General features: G+C 36.9%; 1 protein-coding gene across 17 annotated transcripts in view; it reads right to left on the bottom strand.

The window, feature by feature from the left end:
• LOC307185259 (uncharacterized protein) overlaps positions 1 to 20,038 on the bottom strand; it is a 1,189,055-nt gene that overhangs the window by 434,018 nt on the left and 734,999 nt on the right. The window contains exon 8 of one of the 17 annotated variants that reach the window (XR_013827929.1): positions 14,148 to 14,220. The exons of the other annotated variants lie outside the window; for them this stretch is intronic. The gene's annotated coding sequence lies outside the window, so the exon portion shown is untranslated. Of the gene's footprint in view, positions 1 to 14,147; positions 14,221 to 20,038 lie in introns of those variants that run through there. 17 annotated transcript variants of the gene reach the window in all.

Here is a 20,038-nt window from a genome sequence, read left to right as displayed (position 1 = left end):
CCCATGGAGTTGTTCAATGCTGGCAATCATGGGTAGACTACATTAAGCATTCTTTGAAAGTACAGACAAATGATAAAGAAATAATCATGGTTTAAAAAATTGACAATACAGCAATCAATTCTTTTTTTTTAAATACAGCACCTCCAGCATCATTCAAAATTTCCAGAAACTTAAAGTATCTACATTTATAAAACTAGACCCAACTCAAAATTCAATTAATCTAGGAATACATCCCTAACACCCTCTCAGTAGCAAAATCATTGGGTTGTTTCTCTGTTCCCTTAACACTTCTATATACTTCTCCTGTGGTATTTTATCATCTCCCAATTTGTCCACTTCATCACTTAGAACTAAAGCTTGTCATAATTGCAGCATTTTCAAGCCCAATGGGAACTCAGCATGGCCTGGTAAAAAACAGGAATAAAGCAGGGGATTATCCAGTCAAGTCTGGGAAACTGACTAGAATCAATGTATACCCTCTAACACGGAAATCAGTGAACACCAAGCAACAGCTAGGGCTACTCAGGTTTAGTTCCAACATGCAGCAATGTGCTAGAAAATACCACCACTTCAGTTCAATGCAGCAGCAGACAGGGGCACAGCAGTTAGTAGTCATAGGGTATTATGTGGAGGAGGCACATCTAACCAAAATGTGTAGCTAATGGAAAAGATAATTAATCGACAATTCCAGGAAAAAGTGATACCTATACAATTCTGAAAGGAGTAAGACAGGCTAACAAAGCGAGGATAGCATTTTAGACAGGCCACAGCATAAAAACAAAACAGGCATGGAACAGCATGTATAGAAGGAGGTATAAGTACTCCAGAAAGATGACAAATACATTTTGGGTTATTAACTACTGACCAAAACAAGCTGTAGAATAGGTAGAGGACAGATTACCATGCCATGGCTATGCATGCCATGTTAAGAGCCTCAAATATTATCTTGTAGCTAAAGGAAATCATCCAAGCAGTTAGAAAAAGAATGACCATATGCCTGGTTTCTCCAAGGGCTTCAGGGGGAAAATGATGAGTTTATTGCACGATGTACAGATTCAGTTTTCCATAAGGCAGAAAGATATTGGAGACCAGAGATTGAAGACAGAATAAAAAAGGGAGAGACCTTTTGCTAGGGAATATACATTTTGGAACATCAGTTTATACTGGTAGGCATAATCATGAAACTAGATGAAATCATTAGAAGATTGTGTAGCAGTGGATCTCAAACTATACTGTATTTTACAAATGATGTGAGAGATTGAGATGCACATTTCTAGGTATGTATAATATCCCAACGCTGGCTATTCTAATTCAGTCTTTGGGGGTAGGTCCACAATATCTGTAGTCTTAAAAATATCTTCAGTTAATTCTGTTGTACAGAAAGAATTCTGAAGCAATGTTTTAAGGGATGAATGAGAGAGAGGAATCTGCAGAGAAAAAATAAATGGTAGAGTCAGAGGGGTCAATGGAAAAAATAAGAAAGTGTGGTATCCCCAAAGATAAAGGATTGGACAGTTTAAGGAGATCTAGGTTCAACTATGACTTTGCCACTTACTAACAGTGAGACATCAATTTATGTAATATTTCTGACTCTAACCTTGTCAGTAAAATGAGGATAATAACAGTAACTCTCTCATACAGTCACTGTGGGGAATTGAATGAAATAATGAACGGAAAATGCATAGTATAATCAAGTCATATCAGAAAATGCCAGTAAATATTAGTTCTCATTAATATGATTATTATCATGGATACTGTGATTAAGAGTCTCAAATATTACAGGTGGTCTTTGGGCTTGGCAATCAGTAAACTATTGGTTATTTAGGCAAGAGTAATTTTCATAGTGTTTTAAGAACAAAAACCAAATTATGGTATATTGGAGAGTAAAGAAAAGGAGAGAAACGAGTGCTAACCATTTTTTCCAAGAAGTTTGGGTGATATAGGCAAAAGAGAAACTAGATGGTAACTGAAAAGGGATAGATGATATAAGCAGGGTTCTTCTGAGGAAGGGAAAACACTTGACTGTGTTTCTAGACAAAGAGGAGTCAAGAGTGATTAGACAGAAAAGATACATGAGACAGAAGTAATATTTTGTTTCTAGCCCCAGAAGTTGCTAGATTTAAGCAATCTGAGAAGAAAAAGAAATAGAAGGAATCCAAACTGGAAAAGAAGTAAAACCGTCACTGTTTGCAAATGACATGATACTATACATAGAAAATCCTGAAGATGCCACCAGAAAACTACTAGAGCTAATCAATGAATTTGGTAAAGTAGCAGGATACAAAATTAATGCACAGAAATAGCTTGCTTTCCTATACACTAACAATGAAAATTCAGAAAAAGAAATTAAGGAAACACTCCCATTTACCATTGCAACAAAAAATAAAATACCTAGGAATAAACCTACTTAAGGAGGCAAAAGACCTGTATATAGAAAACTATAAGACACTGATGAAAGAAATTAAAGACTATACAAACAGATGGAAAGATATACTATGTCCTTGGATTGGAAGAGTCCACATTGTGAAAATGACTACACTACCCAAAAACAATCTACAGATTCAATGCAATCCCTATCAAACTACCAAGGGCATTTTTCATAGAACTAGAACAAAAAATTTTACAATTCGTATGGAAACACAAAAGACCCCGAACAGCCAAAGCAATCTTGAGAAAGAAAAACAGAGCTGGGGAATCAGGCTCCCTGACTTCAGACTATACTACAAAGCTACAGTAATCAACACAGTATGGTACTGACACAAAAACAGAAATATAGATCAATGGAACAGGATAGAAAAAAACCCAGAGATAAACCCACACACATATGGTCACCTTATCTTTGACAAAGGAGGCAAGAATATACAATGGAAAAAAGACAGCCTCTTCAATAAGTGGTGCTGGGAAAACTGGACAGGTACATGTAAAAGAAAGAAATTAGAACACTTCCTAACACCATACACAAAAATAAACTTAAAATGGATTAAAAACCTAAATATAAGGCCAGACACTATAAAATTCTTAGAGGATAACATAGGGAGAACACTGTATGACATAAAGCAAGATCTTTTTTGACACACCTCCTAGAGTAATGGAAATAAAAACAAAAATAAACAAATGGGACCTAATGAAATTTATAAGCTTTTGCACAGCAAAGGAAACCATAAACAATGTGAAAAGACAACCCTCAGAATGGGAGAAAATATTTGCAAATGAAACAACTGACAAAGGATTAATCTCCAAACTATACAAGCAGCTCATGCAGTTCAATATCAAAAAAATAAACAACCCAATCCAATACTGAGTGGAAGACCTAAATAGACATTTCTCCAAAGTAGACATACAGATTGCCAATAAACACATGAAAAGATACTCAACATCACTAATCATTAGAGAAATGCATATCAAAACCACAATGAGGTTATCACCTCACACCAGTCAGAATGGCCATCAGCAAAAAATCTACAAACAATAAATGCTGGAGAGGATATGGAGAAAAGGGAAACCTCCTGCACTGTTGGTAGGAATGTAAAAATTGATACAGCCACTATGGAGAACAGTATGGAAGTTCCTTAAAAAGTAAAAATAGAACTACCATATGACCCAGCAATCTCACTACTGGGCATATACCCTGAGAAAACCATAATTCAAAAAGATACTTGTACCACAATGTTCACTACAGCACTATTTACAATAGCCAGGACATGGAAGCAACTTAAATGTCCATCGACAGATGAATGGATAAAGAAGATGTGGCACATATATACAATGGAATATTACTTAGCCATTACAAGGAACAAAATTGAGTTATTTGTAATGAGGTGGATGGACCTAGAGTCTGCCATACAGAGTGAAGTAAGTCAGAAACAGAAAAATAAATACCGTGTGCTAACGCACATACATGGAATCTAAGAAAACGGTACTGATGAACCCAGTGGTCGGGAAGGCATAAAGACACAGATGTAGAGAATGAACTTGAGGACACAGAGGGCGAAGGGGAAGCTGGGATGAAGTGAGAGAGTAGCACTGACATATATACACTACCAAATGTAAAATGTATGGCTAGTAGAAAGCTGCTGCATAGCCCAGGGAGATCAGCTCAATGCTTTGTGATGACCTACAGGGGTGGGACGTGGAGGCTGGGAGGCAGGCTCAAGAAGAAGGGGATATGGGGATATATGTATACATATAGCTGTACAGCAGAAACTAACACAATGCTGCAAAGCAATTACACTCCAATAAAGATATTTTTTAAAAAAAGAAAAAAAAACCCATACATTTAGGACTTCAAATTTTGACCCAGTCTCATGGCCATGACCTGACCAAACATACAAACACATGAGTTAACTCATTTGAAGTAACTGAAATAAAATAGTTACCTATTCATCATGAAAAAAAATTAAAATATTTTAAAAAAAGAATCTCAAGTCTGCAGCAACTGAAACTAAAGGAGATGAAGATGAAAGTGGCTATATTTGTGCATATGGGGGAGAATATGGAAAAGTAGAGAATGCACCTGAAGACATTTTTAAAAAATCATTTTAGTCTACTAATTTTCATATTTTTTCATTTATATCTTTTTAAAGCGGTATTTTATGTTGTATAGAAAATGCACATTAGACTTGAATTTGTTTTTGCCCCTCATCAGTAGATTGTCTCTTTGTTATGTGTGCTAGACCCACCTAAGGAATTCTAGCTGCATTAAATGCAAGATTGTCATGTGAAGCATGACTGAAGATTGTGGTGAAGAGTAGTAGCATTGCTAAGAAAAATGGTAAAAAGCATGGCCAGTCCATGTAAAATGATAGACTGGTCAGTGCTTGGGTACAGTTAAAGTTGATGGACATGAATATTTAGTGACAACAGCATTCAAAACTGGGATTTTTTTTTCTTTTGGAACAAAAATTCAAGACTGGAAAAAAAAAAAAGAGAATTATAGGTCTAACCAAGGACTGAGATTTTTCTGACTAGGTCAGAAGGAAAGCTAGGAGAGCAAGTGAGTTGAAGATGCTGGTAAGAGTGTAGCTCAAAAGATTAACCATTAAGTTTAGAATAGACAAGAAAGGAAGAGAAGGCAGAACGTAGGTGATAGATCTGGTAAGAAATGGATCATGCAAACAACTCTAAGACCAAGGAGCAGATGTAGGGACAGCAAATAAGTAGGACAATTTTAGTCAATATTTAGTATTTTATCCCCAGATGCATTAGGTACTGTGTCTAAAATAACAGGATGAATTACTTGACTGCTGAAATAAAGGTACAACCTAAAGGATGGGAGGCCTCTGCTTCACTCTTTCATTGTAGATTTTGGTTTCCCTAAGGTGACCTCTCAAGACACAGGTGAAGTGAGACTTCTCCAACCCACCTTCTATTTCCTCATGTGGGAACAATTCTTTCTTTTTAGAAGATCAGAGTGCCAGAGCATTTATGCCTGAAACTCCTTCCATTAACGTGACTTATTATATGCTTTACATATAGCAGTGAAATTTTTTTTTTAGTATTTATTTATTTGGCTGCACCGGGTCTTAGTTGCGCCATGCAGATCTTCTTTGTGGCATGTGGGATCTTTAGTTGTGCCATGCGGGCTCTTACTTGAGGCATGTGGGATCTAGTTCCCTAACCAGGGATCGAAACCAGGCCCCCTGCATTGGGAGCGTGGAGCCTTTACCACTGGACCACCAGGGAAGTCCCTCACAGTTAATTTTAGAACTCAGGACATTATAACTTAATTACAAAACAAACAAGCAAAAAAGAACAGAAAAGATCCCCTCAGTCAAAACTCTTGGGGAAATTTGGAACTTCTTGCTCAAAGCTATCTTAAACCCAATGTAACCTTAAAGATTTAAAATTCTTTTGGTGTAACAGAATAACCAAGTAGCACATATATTTCTCCAATAGTTGAATGGACTTTTACCTCAATCATTAATCTTCTTGCAAGAGAATAAAAAGGAATAATAAATCACCAGTACAGATATGCTGGATTTGATCAATGTTTCTCTTCACAAGGAGTAAATAATAAAGAAACACTCACTCTGCAAAATTTACATATTACAGCATTCTGTCACCCAGGCAAGGGGATTAATAAGGACTGCTGAGAGGAAGCAAGATCTCCTCTCCCCTACAGAACTGTTAAAGCAACAAGTCATCATTTACAGGGCAAATAACACCTCATTCCAGAACAGTGTAATACTTTCTCAGCAGAGTACTGCCCTAATCTTCAACCTCTTCCTCCCTTAAGGAAATTAACAGTGGCTTATTTCATTAATCACTCTAACTGGCAGAAGAAAAGGAATAGCATTTAGAGGGAAACTACTCTATATTGAGTATTTTACATGTTTTCTGACATAATCCTTAAGTCACCATTATGAAAGTATAACACCTGTTCCCAGAGAGAAACACTTCAGTGTGGAAGCTTAGTGTAAGTTCCAACACCAGACCCAAATCAAGCTAGGTTGGTATGCTGATTCTACTACTGAATTTCTAGTCCCAAAGTCCATCTATCTGATGTCTGCTATACCATGTTTTTTATCAGAAGGAAACATTTAATTCAAAACCCCTCATTTCAAAATCAAGAAGAATTGGCTATTACTAGTAAATGCTTCTTGAGACAAAATACTCATGACTAGTAATAATAAGCAATCAATGAAAATGTTTATGGCTATGCACCCCTCAAGAGAATATCAGAACTTTCAGGAACCAGTAGGTCTATAAGAAGATTCAGGGATAGGGTGTGTGTATTTTGGAAAATCACTAGAATACCCATGTGATTTTTTTTTTTTTTTTTTTTCCGGTACGCGGGCCTCTCACTGTTGTGGCCTCTCCCGTTGCGGAGCACAGGCTCTGGACACGCAGGCTCAGCGGCCATGGCTCACGGGCCTAGCCGCTCCGTGGCATGTGGGATCTTCCTGGACCGGGGTAAGAACCCGTGTCCCCTGCATCGGCAGGCTGACTCTCAACCACTGTGCCACCAGGGAAGCCCTACCCATGTGGTTATGATTGTGTTAGTGCCCTCCTTCCTCTCCAGACCACCCTAGCTGAAAAAATCACCATTCAAATGAGCTAGGTGGAGTATTGTTAAAATGGTTGCCCCTTTAAAAGCAGGGTAGCAAGTGAAGTAAGGCTTCACTTCATAATGAGGCTGGTAAGTTTAAAAAAAATGGGAGATGTAGACGAGTGAGCTTGCAGTAGCTGAAGAGTATGTGAGGATGCAAGATCAGCAAAAATGAAATTAATATCACTACAAACATAAGCCTAGCAAGACATATCCTTCCAACTGATAAGAATCCACGAGGAATGATACCATCTTTCCAACTGATAAGAATCCACGAGGAATGATACCAGAATTTTCTATGGTTTAATGAGTTAGGAAATGCTGCAGACTGCTTCCCTTTTTAGGAGACCCACAATGCAGAGTAGCATCTTAAAGTCCCATTCCAAGACCCATTCCATTATGCTTCGCCTCATTTCTTCCAAGTATTTTTATCTTCCTCTGCTCTAGAGAAACATCTATTAATACCTAAAAGAATAAATCATCTTCATAACACAGTTTAGTCTTCATAAGACATATATTTTGGATATTATAGTAGACCAGAATAGAGTGGTGAGGCTGTGACTTCCATAGAATAAATAAAAATTTCAGGGAGTAATGGTGGCACTGAGTAACAGGGTTTGGGTCCACGTTTGAAATTCAAATGCCTACAGGGCCTGGAAGTAAATGTACATAAATGACTATGAGTAAAATATAAGATGGTAAATAGGAACTCACTGTCTCCATGAGACACAGAGAAGGAACAGGGAATAGTACAGACTTCAGTGAAGTGGATAATGTAAAACTTCATTTAAGAAGACAGATACTACTAGTCTCAAATACCTGTTGCCACATAGGAATACGCATGCTCTTTACCAGTGTTACAATTTCAAAGAGAAGCTGGAAATTCTTATTTTTAATAGAAAACTCCTACAAAGTAATTCAAATTTAAAAACTGTGCTTTCCATTAGTTTGGAAGCCAACCACCTGAAGACCACAAAACACATCTTGAGATTATCTCTGGCCTATGAGCCACCTGCCTGTGGTGATTCCTAAACAATCAAACAAGCACACTGAGCACTTGTCGTGTGAATCAGAGTAAACAAGCACGGTGAGAGAAGGAATAATCTTTAATGCAGAATCTATGGTGAGACGATACTAATTGCCAAAAAGAGAGACTTCAACTAAGGTTAATGAAAATGTTATCAGAAAGGTTGGGGATGCAGAGTTTGCTCACAGAGGTTCCACAAAGCTCAGTGGGAGAAGATTGTTGCAAGGCTGAGAGATAGTCACAGTTGTAGTGAGATTAACTGGAAGGGAATGAAATGGAAGAGAATGAAATTTGAGATAAAAGATCCACAGAAGAGGAAACATAAAACCATCCTTCATGAATGAACATGTATAGTACCCTGTAGGTGAGTGGTTTACCAAAGGTTGTGCACTTTGTAGTGGCAGAATTCAGCGTGGCACTCAAGGCTTCTAAACTCCAGTCCAGTCCTTTCTTGTCAAACCATGATGGTTTTATTATGTAAAAACTATACTTTTTCTCTAAATTTATTATAGATATATTTAAACAAATGAACTCTTTGATACTTTGTCACCTTTTTCCAGACCATAAAAATGATTATTATAATAGAGTGTCCTTTAAAGCTAACTGCAGGCAGCCAATACTACACAGGATAGGATATTAAAATGAGATCCATCAAGTAATTAAATTTTTCTCTCAACACAGTTAATGTAATTCTGAATCAAGATATAATAAAGAATATAATAAAGCATGACATGAGAAGTCCAGTTAACTCTACTCTTAGCATTTTAAAAAACTTATTCCAGATGTATTACTACATTACAGAATAGCTGCAGAGCAGAACACAGGTTGAAGAATTCTCATGAACATTCCAGAATAGACCTTTTCAAATGTGACTGCACAAGAATCATGTGTGGACTTTTTATTAAAAATTGATTATGGGGACTAGCTCCACATATTCTGATTCACAGGGATGGGTTCTAGAAATGTATATACATTTATAAAACTGCATTTTAAAAATTGTGGTAAAAATACATAACAAAATTTACCCACATTAACCATTTTTAAGTGTACAGTTCAGTGGCATTAAGTATATTCACATCGCTACGCAACCACTACCACCACCATCTCCAGAACTTTTTCATTTCCTCCAAATTAAATTCTGTACCCATTAAACAATAACTCCCTATTCCCCACTACTCACCATGGGCAACCAACATTCCAATTTCTGACTCTATAAATTTGACTACTCTAGGTACCTCATATAAGTGGAATCATACAATGTGGGGTTTTTTTTGTTGTTGTTGTAACTGGCTTATTTTACTTAGTATAGTGTCTTTAAGTTTCATCCATGTTGTAGCATGTGTCACATTTCCTTCCTTTTTAAGACTGAATAACATTCTACTATATGTATATACTACATTTTGTTTATCCACTCACCGACCAATGGACACTAGGTTCTTTCTATCTTTTGGTTATTATGAGTAGCATTGTTATGAACATTGATTTGAGTTCCTGATTTCAATTCTTTGGGATACAGATCCAGAAGTGGAATTTCTGGATCATATGATAATTCTATGTTTAACTTTTTGGGGAACCACTGTATCATTTTCCACAGTGGGTGCACCATTTATATTCCCACCAGCAATGCACAGGGTTTCAATCTCTCCACATTCTCACCAACACTCATTTTGCTTTTTGTTTTGTTTTTTAAAATAGACCTCCTAATTGGTGTGAAGTGGTATTTCATTGTGGTTTTGATTTGCATTTTCCTAATGACTAGTGATACTGAGCAACTTTTTACATGCTCACTGGCCATTTTGTATCTTCTTTGGAGAAATGTCAAGTTCTTTGCCCATTTCTAATAAGATTGCTTTGTTGTTGTTGTTGTTGTTGTAGAGTTGTAGAAGTTCTGCATATATTTTGGCTATTAATTCCTTATCAGATATACAATTTAAAAATAGTTTTACCTGTTCTATGGGTTGCCTTTTCACTGTTTACAGGGTCTTTTGATGCACAAAAGTTTTTAATCTTGATGGAGTCCAACTTACTATTTTTTTCTTTGCTGCTTGTGCTTTTGGTGTCATATCCAATAAATAATTTTCCCCATGCTTCTAAGAATTTTATAGATCTAGCTCTTATAATTAGGTCTTTTATTCACTTTGAGTTAATTTTTGTATATGGAGTAAGATTCAGATCCAACTTTTTTTTTGCATGTGTATATTCAGTTTTCACAACACTGTTCATTCCAAACACTGTCTTTCCCTCAATGAATAAATTTGGCATTCTTGATTTATGGCTGGGCTTTCTATTCTATTCCACTGGTCTATATGTCTATCTTTATGCCAGTAACACACTGTTTTAATTATTGTAGCTTTGTAGAAAGGTTTGAAATCAGGAAGTATGAGATCTTTAACTTTTTTTCAAGATTATTTTTGACTACTCAAAGTCCCTTGAGATTTCATGTAAAATTTAGGATGGATTTTTTATTTCTACAAGAAAAGTAGACTTTGATAGGGATTGCATTGAATCTGTAGATCACTTTGGGTAATACTGAGTTCTTAACAATAAGTCTTCCAACTAATGAACATAGAATGTCTTTCCATTTATTGTCTAATTTCTTTAAGCAACATTTTGTAGGTTTCAGTGTACAAGTCTTTCACCTCCTTGGTTAAGTTTATTCATAAGTACCTTATTCTTTTTGATGCTATTTTAAATGGAATTGTTTTCTTAATTTCTATTTTGAATTTTTCACTGTTAATGTAGAGAAACACAAGTGAATTTTGCATGTTGATTTTGTATCCTACAACTTGCTAAATTTGTTTCTTAGTTTAACAGGTTTTGTGAATTTTTTAGGATTTTATACATACAAGATCATGTCCTCTGCAAAGAAAGATAATTTTACTTCTTCTTTTCCAATTTCAATACCTTTTATTTCTTCTTCTTGCCTTATTGCTCTGGCTAGGACTTCCAGTACTATGTTGAATAGAAATGGCAAAAGTGAACATCCTTGTCTTCTTCCTGATCTTGGAACAAAAGTTTTAAGTCCTACACCACTGAGTACATTATCTATGGGTTTTTCATATATGACCTCTATTATGTTGCAGTAGTTTTCTTCTACTCCTAGTTTATTGGGTGCTTTTATCATGAAAGGATATTTAATTTTGTCAAATATCTTTTCTACATCGATTGAAATAATCATGTGCTTTTTTCCCCCTTTATTCTGTTACTGTGGCATGCTACACTGATTAGTGTTTGAATGTTAAGCCATCCTTGCATTCCAAGAATAAATCCCAGTTGGCCATGGTGTGTAATCCTTTTAATATACTGTTGAATTCAGTTTACTGGTATTTTTTTTTTTGAGGATCTTTGCATCCGTGCTCATAAGGTATATTGTTTGTAGTTTTATTTCCTTGTAATGTATTTGTCTGGCTTTGGTATTAGGGTAATGCTGACTTTATGGAGTGAATTAAGAATAAAACTGTGTTTTAATTAAAATTCACCTTTTGATTCTGATGCTCAGCTCACATGGAAAACCACTTTTCTACTAAGAGATTCAATGTTTTAATATTACTTATTATCTCTTCAAAGTAAGCTTTAACATATTTATTTTTTTTGTTATTTACTACATTGTTAAGAAAACCTCCTTATATGTGCATAGGTCTTAGAATTTAAAAAGAAGTTTCACAGAAGTTTGACTTGCTATCAGTTATACAAAAAATACAAGAAGTTATTTAGACTCCCACTTTACAGGATCAGGAAATTCTGAAACAAAGAAATTAGTTTAAATTTTGCTAACAAGTGATGGATCTGAGAGACAAATCTAAAACTAAATTATTATATAGTAATCATTAAATAAAGTGACTTTATCAAGAAATAATTGGAGTAGGGGAAAACTGCAGAATGAATTTTTAAAGCATGACTATGTCATATGGACATTTCATGTCACAATATATGTTAAGTTTACAAGCTTGACTTGTAGTCAAAAACATAATGGATATTACATAATACCATAAAATAGTAAACACAGGTTTTTTTTGTTTTTTTTTGTTTTTAAATGAAGGTGTGCTTTTTCAAACGCCAGTAGAAGGCTGATATTTTTTATTGAGTGCAGTAACTTTATGAGGTAGGCACTGTTGTCCCTGGTTTACAGCTGGGGAGACTATTACCTTTTTTTTTTTTTAAGAAGATGTTGGGGGTAGGAGTTTATTAATTTATTTATTTATTTTTGCTGTGTTGGGTCTTAGTTTCTGTGTGAGGGCTTTCTCTAGTTGTGGCAAGCGGGGTCCACTCTTCATTGCAGTGCACGGGTCTCACTATCGCGGCCTCTCTTGTTGTGGAGCACAGGCTCCAAATGCGCAGGCTCAGTAGTTGTGGCTCACGGGCATAGTCGCTCCGTGGCATGTGGGATCCTCCCAGACCAGGGCTCGAACCCGTGTCCCCTGCATTAGCAGGCAGATTCTCAACCACTGCGCCACCAGGGAAGCCCCAAACACAGTTTTAAGTTTAATATTTTCTACAGTGTTGTCTAAAGTTGGCTTTTTTGATTTATAGTGTTCTGAGGACTTCCATGTGCACAATGTTAAAGAATGAGAAAGGAAAGGAAAGAAAACAGAATCAAATGAGAAGTTGAGCTGTTGTTATGAACTGAATTTTTTTTATCTCCCCAAAATTCATATGTTGAAGCCCTAACCCCCAAAGTGATGGCATTTGGAGGTGGGTCCCTTAGGGGGTAATTATTTTTAGATGAGGTCATGAGGGTGGAGCCTACATGATTGGATTAGTATTTTTAAAAAATGAGGAAAAGAGACCAGAGCTCCCTCTCCCTTTCTCCACCATGTGTATGGGGACACACCAAGAAGGCAGCCATCCTTAAGCCAGTAAGAGAGTCTTTACCAGGAACTGAATCTGCCAGCACCTTGACCTTGAACTTTCCAGCCTCCGGAGCTGTGAGAAACAAGTGTCTTACGTTTAACACAGTCAATCTATGGTACTGCATTATAGCAGCCTAAGCTAACTAAGACAGTTTTAAGCAGGTCCAACAAACTTAGACACCTTCACAGGGAGTTTGAATTTACAATGGCCCCTCAGAGTTTCCCCCAGTTGGGCTAAGATGGCCAGGTCTTTACAGTTTCTGAAAGTTTGGGTACTGATCTGAGTTGCTGTGGGAAAGGAAATAATGTTGGCGAGGTAGATCTTTGTAGCTGAGAAACCAGTCCTTCACTGAAAGGACTTACCTAGTATGTCAGACTATCCTATCCAATGAGTTTTTCCCAGAATTTATTCAGGAGTATTTCCCTGTTTTTCTATCACCCGTAAGTTCTACATTAGCGTACTTTAAAATCGAATCCTCTGTTTTTGTTTGCACATTGAAATTTCTATGGAGGTAGGATTTTACGACTTTATAGAACATATTTGGCAAAATGCCCCTTAGCTCCTTATCTTAAGAAATGTTATTTCCTGTTCCTGATGTCAATGAGAAAAAAAGATGGTTCATTGTCTTGTAAGTTTTTTCTTAAAATAAACTAAACCACATGTGGTTTGTCAGGCATTAAATGCTTTTCTCCTAGAGACTGAGTTTTTATATATGTGATAACATGATATATGTATCAAACATAAATTTTCTCTATAAAAGGACAAAATCATGATGTTTTCATTATAGAAGGAATTAGTTGGTGAGATTTTAGAGCAGCCATAAAGACTGCTTTGCACCAACAAAGTATCCACACATTTAAATATTCTTTCATTTATTTTTCCTTTCATGTTTTCTTCAATTCTTTCAACAAATATTCATCTATTGTTTACTACGTATTAGGTACTATAATGTATATTAAGGACACAAATGACTCAATCATATAGCCCCTTCTCTTTAGGAGCTCAAGTCAAATTGAGGAAGTACACATGAAAAAAAAGAAAAGCAGAATAACATACATTGATAGACTGACATAGAAATAATGGTATGAGAGAGAAAATTAACCAATAAGACCCAATAATATAGTTAGATAACACAAATCATGAAACTGCTGTGTCAGAATAAAACCCAGAAGTCAATTACGTAAACCAACCATCTGACACTTGAATACCCTCTACAATCTGTTTGCTCAAAGATGGTTCAGCTTCTGTTGATGACTTTCATTGACAAGCATTCTAATGCCTTCTTTGGGTAGCTCTGATGTCAAAACAAAAAGTGAAAAGAAAAAGATATTAAGATGAATTCTATCTCTTCAAAGTTGATGCTCATTAGTCCTTTTTTATCCTTAGAGAATGAATATAGACTTTTCTCCACATGTCAGCCCTTCAAGTACATAAAAACAGCAACAATTATTTTATCACCTTCAAAATGCAAAACATCATAGGATAAGAATTAAGACTTTATTTTTTATGCTCATTAGAAATTTGTAGAAAGATAGAGGAAGCAAATATTAGAATATCTGCCTAATTAAAACATATAAAGAATAAATGTGCAATGAGAAAATAATAAAATTTAACTAATGGGATCATCAAATAAGAAGATAAAAATTTTCAAGCTTTTAAGAATATCAATACCTGAATAAATAAATTGTAAATCATTGAAGAAGGTATATAATAGTAAACATGCATACTGAGAAAAACTAGTTCTCACTTGCTAAAGGGAGTGACATCAAAAAAACGCAGGGAACTATTTTACAAGGGCTAAACTAGCAAATTTTTCTTGTGTACATGGCTGTATTTTGAAATGATAATTCCCAGCGCTGGTGTGGTTACAGTGAAATAATAAACACTAGGTGGAATTTTAAAGTAAATTGGTATTTTAAAAAATATGTACTTTGGAATAAAAATAATAATAGCTATATGTAATAGTTATTAAGCATTTCCTATTGCAGAGCACTGTGTGAGATTTGTATATGAAATCTCATATAAATTCCATATAAGCCCAATGATATAGGTGCTTTCTTTCATATTACCCTCTTTTTATAGGTTTCTTACATTGTAAGTGATGGAACAAGGACTGATATCCAGGGCTAACATTAATTCACTTTCCATGTGAAGTAGTCCCAAGGACATAATGCCAGAGAAGGAAAAAAAACTTGGTCAAAGAAAAAGATAGTAATCATAGTGTTATAAATAATAAATAACCAAAAAAGTAACCAAATATATAAAAATGAGAAAGTATGGACATACAAAAGAGTATTTAGGAGATAATACAGAAATAAGAAAGGTGAGGAGTTTAAAGTAGAATGCAAATGGTATGTAAATTGATTATAATAATATAAATGTATTGATATGTTGGCAGGTGGAAGAGGAAGCTAGTATGTAAAATGAAACTAGCTGTGTTAGAGATGATTTTGTTCAAGTTTTCATTTTATTTTTTAATATAACATATTTCCAAGCATGCTACATTTTTCTTGCTTTAGGTTTTTGTTTCATTAAATTATACATGTCTTTGGGGTAGGTGCTCATACAAGCCATGTTAGTCTTGTATATCTGATTTTGAAGAAAAGGAGAGGAGAGACAAGAGGAGAGCACAGAGAAAAAGGAAATGAGGAGGAAAGATTTAAAACAATTCTTATTTTCTGGTTTAACTGTGAATAGCATTGGGTAAAAACACAAAGAATTATATGTGACCATTTTTTTATTGTTTTAACTAAAAAGATAGCTTGGTCTTAAGTTAAAATCAATCTTTGTTGCTCAATAAAAACACTGTGAATTTTTATGATTTTATATAAAATCCTCTGCAATGCTGCCTTATTTCCTATTCTAAAGAGGTAATTCAGGCAGAAAAAAATATCTAGCAACATTTGTAATTGAACTCTAAAATATGTAAAATTTCAATATGTGGTATTGTGAAGCAACTGAGCAGTGTATAAGCAAGCAGCAGCAGCTGCTAGGCTGCTCTTGCCATTCTACCATAGGTAAGTTGATCAGGACACAGTGGACCTCAATTGTGACAGTTTATTACTTAGACAGTGTAAGCAATAACAACATGGTGTCAGCTTTCCACATTCCATAGGATGACACCAAACTGGAGGGGCATCTCATCAAACAGATGAGAGATGTCACAAGTGGTTGGCTGCCCTGTTATGAGAGAGTCAATTCCATACTGACTCATGGCATACTGCAGCCAGATAGGGAGTCTCCCCAAGACAGAGAGGCAGATGGGAAAAGGCCAGTTTAAGCTCCTTAAAAGATGATTAGAACTTCTTGCTAGGTCAGAAAGCAAGGAAATGTTCAAAGATTAAATGGGTCATGCAGTGAGGACATGGGAATCAAGGAACCACACTGAAGAGGTTAAAATGGGACAAAAGTGTAACAATTTAGGCATCAAAAAAGAAATTTATATAGTTGTATGAACTGAATTTATAAAATGACACCAAAAATAAGTCTTCATAAAGTATACACTATCTTGTTGCTAAAAATATTTCAATTTAATTTAATTAAACCTTTAAATTTAACTTGTAACTTAAGGGGAAATTACAGGAATTATTGGGAAGAAAATAATCAATACAACAAGGATGACCAACCAAATCTGAAAGGTGGAGAGGGAACATTTACTAGAACAACCAATATGCTTCAGCTCATGAGAGTTTCTTGACAAAAAGGTGCTACTTAAGAAAAGAAAACTAAAGGGACATAAAAGTTGTGACAGGTAGATCTTAGTTAAGACAGATAATCAGGAAAGAATATGTTAAGGTAATTAGGAACATTTTAATAGGGGTGGGGTATTAGTTAATATTAAGACATTTTAATGCACTTTATTAGGTGTTATCTTATTCTTTTGGTTATGAAAGCAGACATTTCTTAGTTTTAGAGAAGCATTCTGAAATATTTAGAGGTGAAATGTTACCTGGTCTGTAATTAATATTAAAATATAGTATAGGGGGTACCTTCAAGATGGTGGAGGAGTAAGATGTGGAGATCACCTCCCTCCCCACAAGTACATCACAAATATATCTACATGTGGAACAAATCCTACTGAACACTGGCAGAAGACCTCAGACTTCCCAAAAGGCAAGAAAATCCCCACGTACCTGGGTAGGGAAAAAGAAAAAAAGGAAAGACAAAAGAATAGGGACAGGACCTGCACGTCTGGGAGGGAGCTATGAAGAAGGAAACGTTTCCACACACTAGGAAGCCCCTTCACTGGTGGAGACGGGGGTGTGGGCAGGGGAGAAGCTTTGGAGCCATGGAGGAGAGCGCAGCAACCGGGGTGCAGAGGGCAAAGCAGAGAGATTCACGCACAGAGGATCGGTGCCGACCAGCACTCACCAGCCTAAGAGGCTTGTCTGCTCACCCACTGGGGCAGGTGGGGGCTGGGAGCTGAGGCTCGGGCTTCAGAGATCAGATCCCAGGGAGAGGACTGGGGTTGGCTGCATGAACACAGCCTGAAGGGGGCTAGTGCGCCACAGCTAGCCAGGATGGAGTCCGGGAAAAAGTCTGGAACTGCCTAAGAGGCAAGAGACCATTGTTTTGGGGTGTGGAGGAGAGGGGATTCCTCCCCAGTGCGCCCACAGAAGGCAGAGAACCGCCTAAGCGAGCTCCAGAGATGGGCGCAAGCCACGGCTATCAGCTTGGATCCCAGAGATGGGCATGAAATGCTAAGGCTGCTGCTATAGCCACCAAGAATCCTGTGTGCAAGCACAGATCACTACCCACACCCCCTACCACCTGGGAGCCTGTGCAGCACACCACTGTCAGAGTCCCAAGATCCAGGGACAACTTCTCCAGGAGAACACAAGGCAAGCTTCAGGCTGTTGCAATGTCATGCTGGCCTCTGCCACTGCAGGCACGCCCCACATTCCAATTATGACTACTATACCCCATCCTCTCCCCAGCCTGACAGAGCAAGAGAGCCCTAATCAGCCATTGTTTTAACCCTCTCCTGTCTGGGTGGGGAAGAGATGCCTGAGGGCGACCTACACACAGAGGTAGGGTCAAAACCAAAGCTGAACCCCAGGAGCTGTGCAAAAAAAGAAGAGAAAGGGAAATTTCTCCGTGCAGCCTGGGAAGCAGCAGATTAAATCCTCACAATCAACTTGATGTACCCTGCATCTGTGGAATACCTGAATAGACAACGAATGTTCCCAAAATTGAGGCAGTGGATTCTGGGAGCAACTTTAGACTTGGGGTTTACTGTCTGTGACTGATTTGTTTCTGATTTTCATGTTTACCTTTATTTAGTCTTTAGTGCTTGTTATCATTGGTGGATTTGTTTATTGGTTTGGTTGCTCTCTTCTTTTTCTTTTTTTCAATTTTTTAATATTATTTTATTTTATTTTTAATTTAATTTGATTTTTTTCTTCCTCTTCTTCTGAGCCGTGTGGCTGACAGGGTCTTGGTACTCTGGCTGGGTGTCCAGCCTGAGCCTCCAAGGTTGGAGAGCCAAGTCCAGGACATTGGACCACCAGACACCTCCCAGCCCCACATAATATGAATCAGTGAGAGCTCTCTCAGAGATCTCCGACTCAACACTAAGACCCAGCTCCACCCAACAACAAGCAAACTGCAGTGCTGGATGCACCATGCCAAACAACTAGCAAGACAGGAACACAACAGCACCCATTAGCAGAGAGGCTGCCTAAAATCATGCTAAGCTCACAGACACCCCAAAAGACACCACCGGTTGCGGTCCTGCCCACCAGAAAGACAAGATCCAGATGCATCCACCAGAAAACAGGCACCAGTCCCCTCCACCAGGAAGCCTACACAGCCCACTGAACCAACGTTACCCACTGGGGGCAGAAACCAATGACAACGGGAACTATGAACATGCAGCCTGTGAAAAGGAGACCCCAAACACTGTAAGTTAAGCAACGTGGGAAGACAGAGAAATATACAGCAGATGAAAGAGCAAGGTAAAAACCCACCAGACCAAACAAATAAAGAGGAAATAGGCAGTCTACCTGAAAAAGAACTCAGAGTAATGATAGTAGAGATGATCCAAAATCTTGGAAATAGAATGGAGAAAAAACAAGAAACGTTTAACAAGGACCTAGAAGTACTAAAGAGCAAACAAACAATGATGAAGAACACAATAAATGAAATTGAAAATTCTCTAGAAGGAATCAATAGCAGAATAACTGACACAGAAAAATAGATAAGCAACCTGGAAGATAAAATAGTGGAAATAACTGCCACAGAGCAGAATATAGAAAAAAGAATGAGAAGAATTGAGGACAGTCTCAGAGACCTCTGGGACAACATTACACACCAACATTTGAATTATAAGGGTCCCAGAAGAAGAAGAGAAGAAAGGGACTGAGAAAATATTTGAAGAGATTATAGTTGAAAACTTCCCTAATATGAGAAAGGAAATAGTCATTCAATTCAAGGAAGCACAGAGAATTCCACACAGCAAAAATACAAGGAGAAACACGCCAAGACACATATTAATCAAACTATCAAAAATTAAATACAAAGATAAATATAAAATGCAGCAAGGGAAAAGCAAAAAATAACATACAAGGGAATCCCCATAAGGTTAACAGCTGATCTTTCAGCAGAAACTCTGCAAGCCAGAAGGGAGGGGCAGGACCTATTTAAAGTGATGAAAGGGAAAAAACTACAATCAAGATTACTCTACCCAGCAAGGATCTCATTCAGATTCAACGGAGAAAGTAAAACTTTACAGTCAAGCAAAAGTTAAGAGAATTCAGAACCACTAAACCAGCTTTGCAACAAATGCTAAAGGAACTTCTACAGACAGGAAACACAAGAGAAGGAAAAGACGTACAATAACGAACCCAAAACAATTAAGAAAATGGGAATAGGAACAAACATATCGATAACTACCTTAAATGTAAATGGATTAAATGCTCCAACCAAAAGAGAGACTGGCTGAATGCATACAAAAACAAGAGCCATATATATGCTGTCTACAAGAGACCCACTTCAGACCTAGGGACACACACAGATTGAAAGTGAGGGGATAGAAAAAGATATTCCATGCAAATGGAAATCAAAAAAAAGCTGGAGTCGCCAGCCATAAAAAGGAAAAAAATTGGGTCACT

This window comes from Stenella coeruleoalba (genome assembly GCF_951394435.1).
Source record: "Stenella coeruleoalba genome assembly, chromosome: 4".
In the NCBI taxonomy this organism is placed as follows: domain Eukaryota; kingdom Metazoa; phylum Chordata; class Mammalia; order Artiodactyla; family Delphinidae; genus Stenella; species Stenella coeruleoalba.
This window is presented reverse-complemented; position numbering and strand designations above follow the sequence as displayed.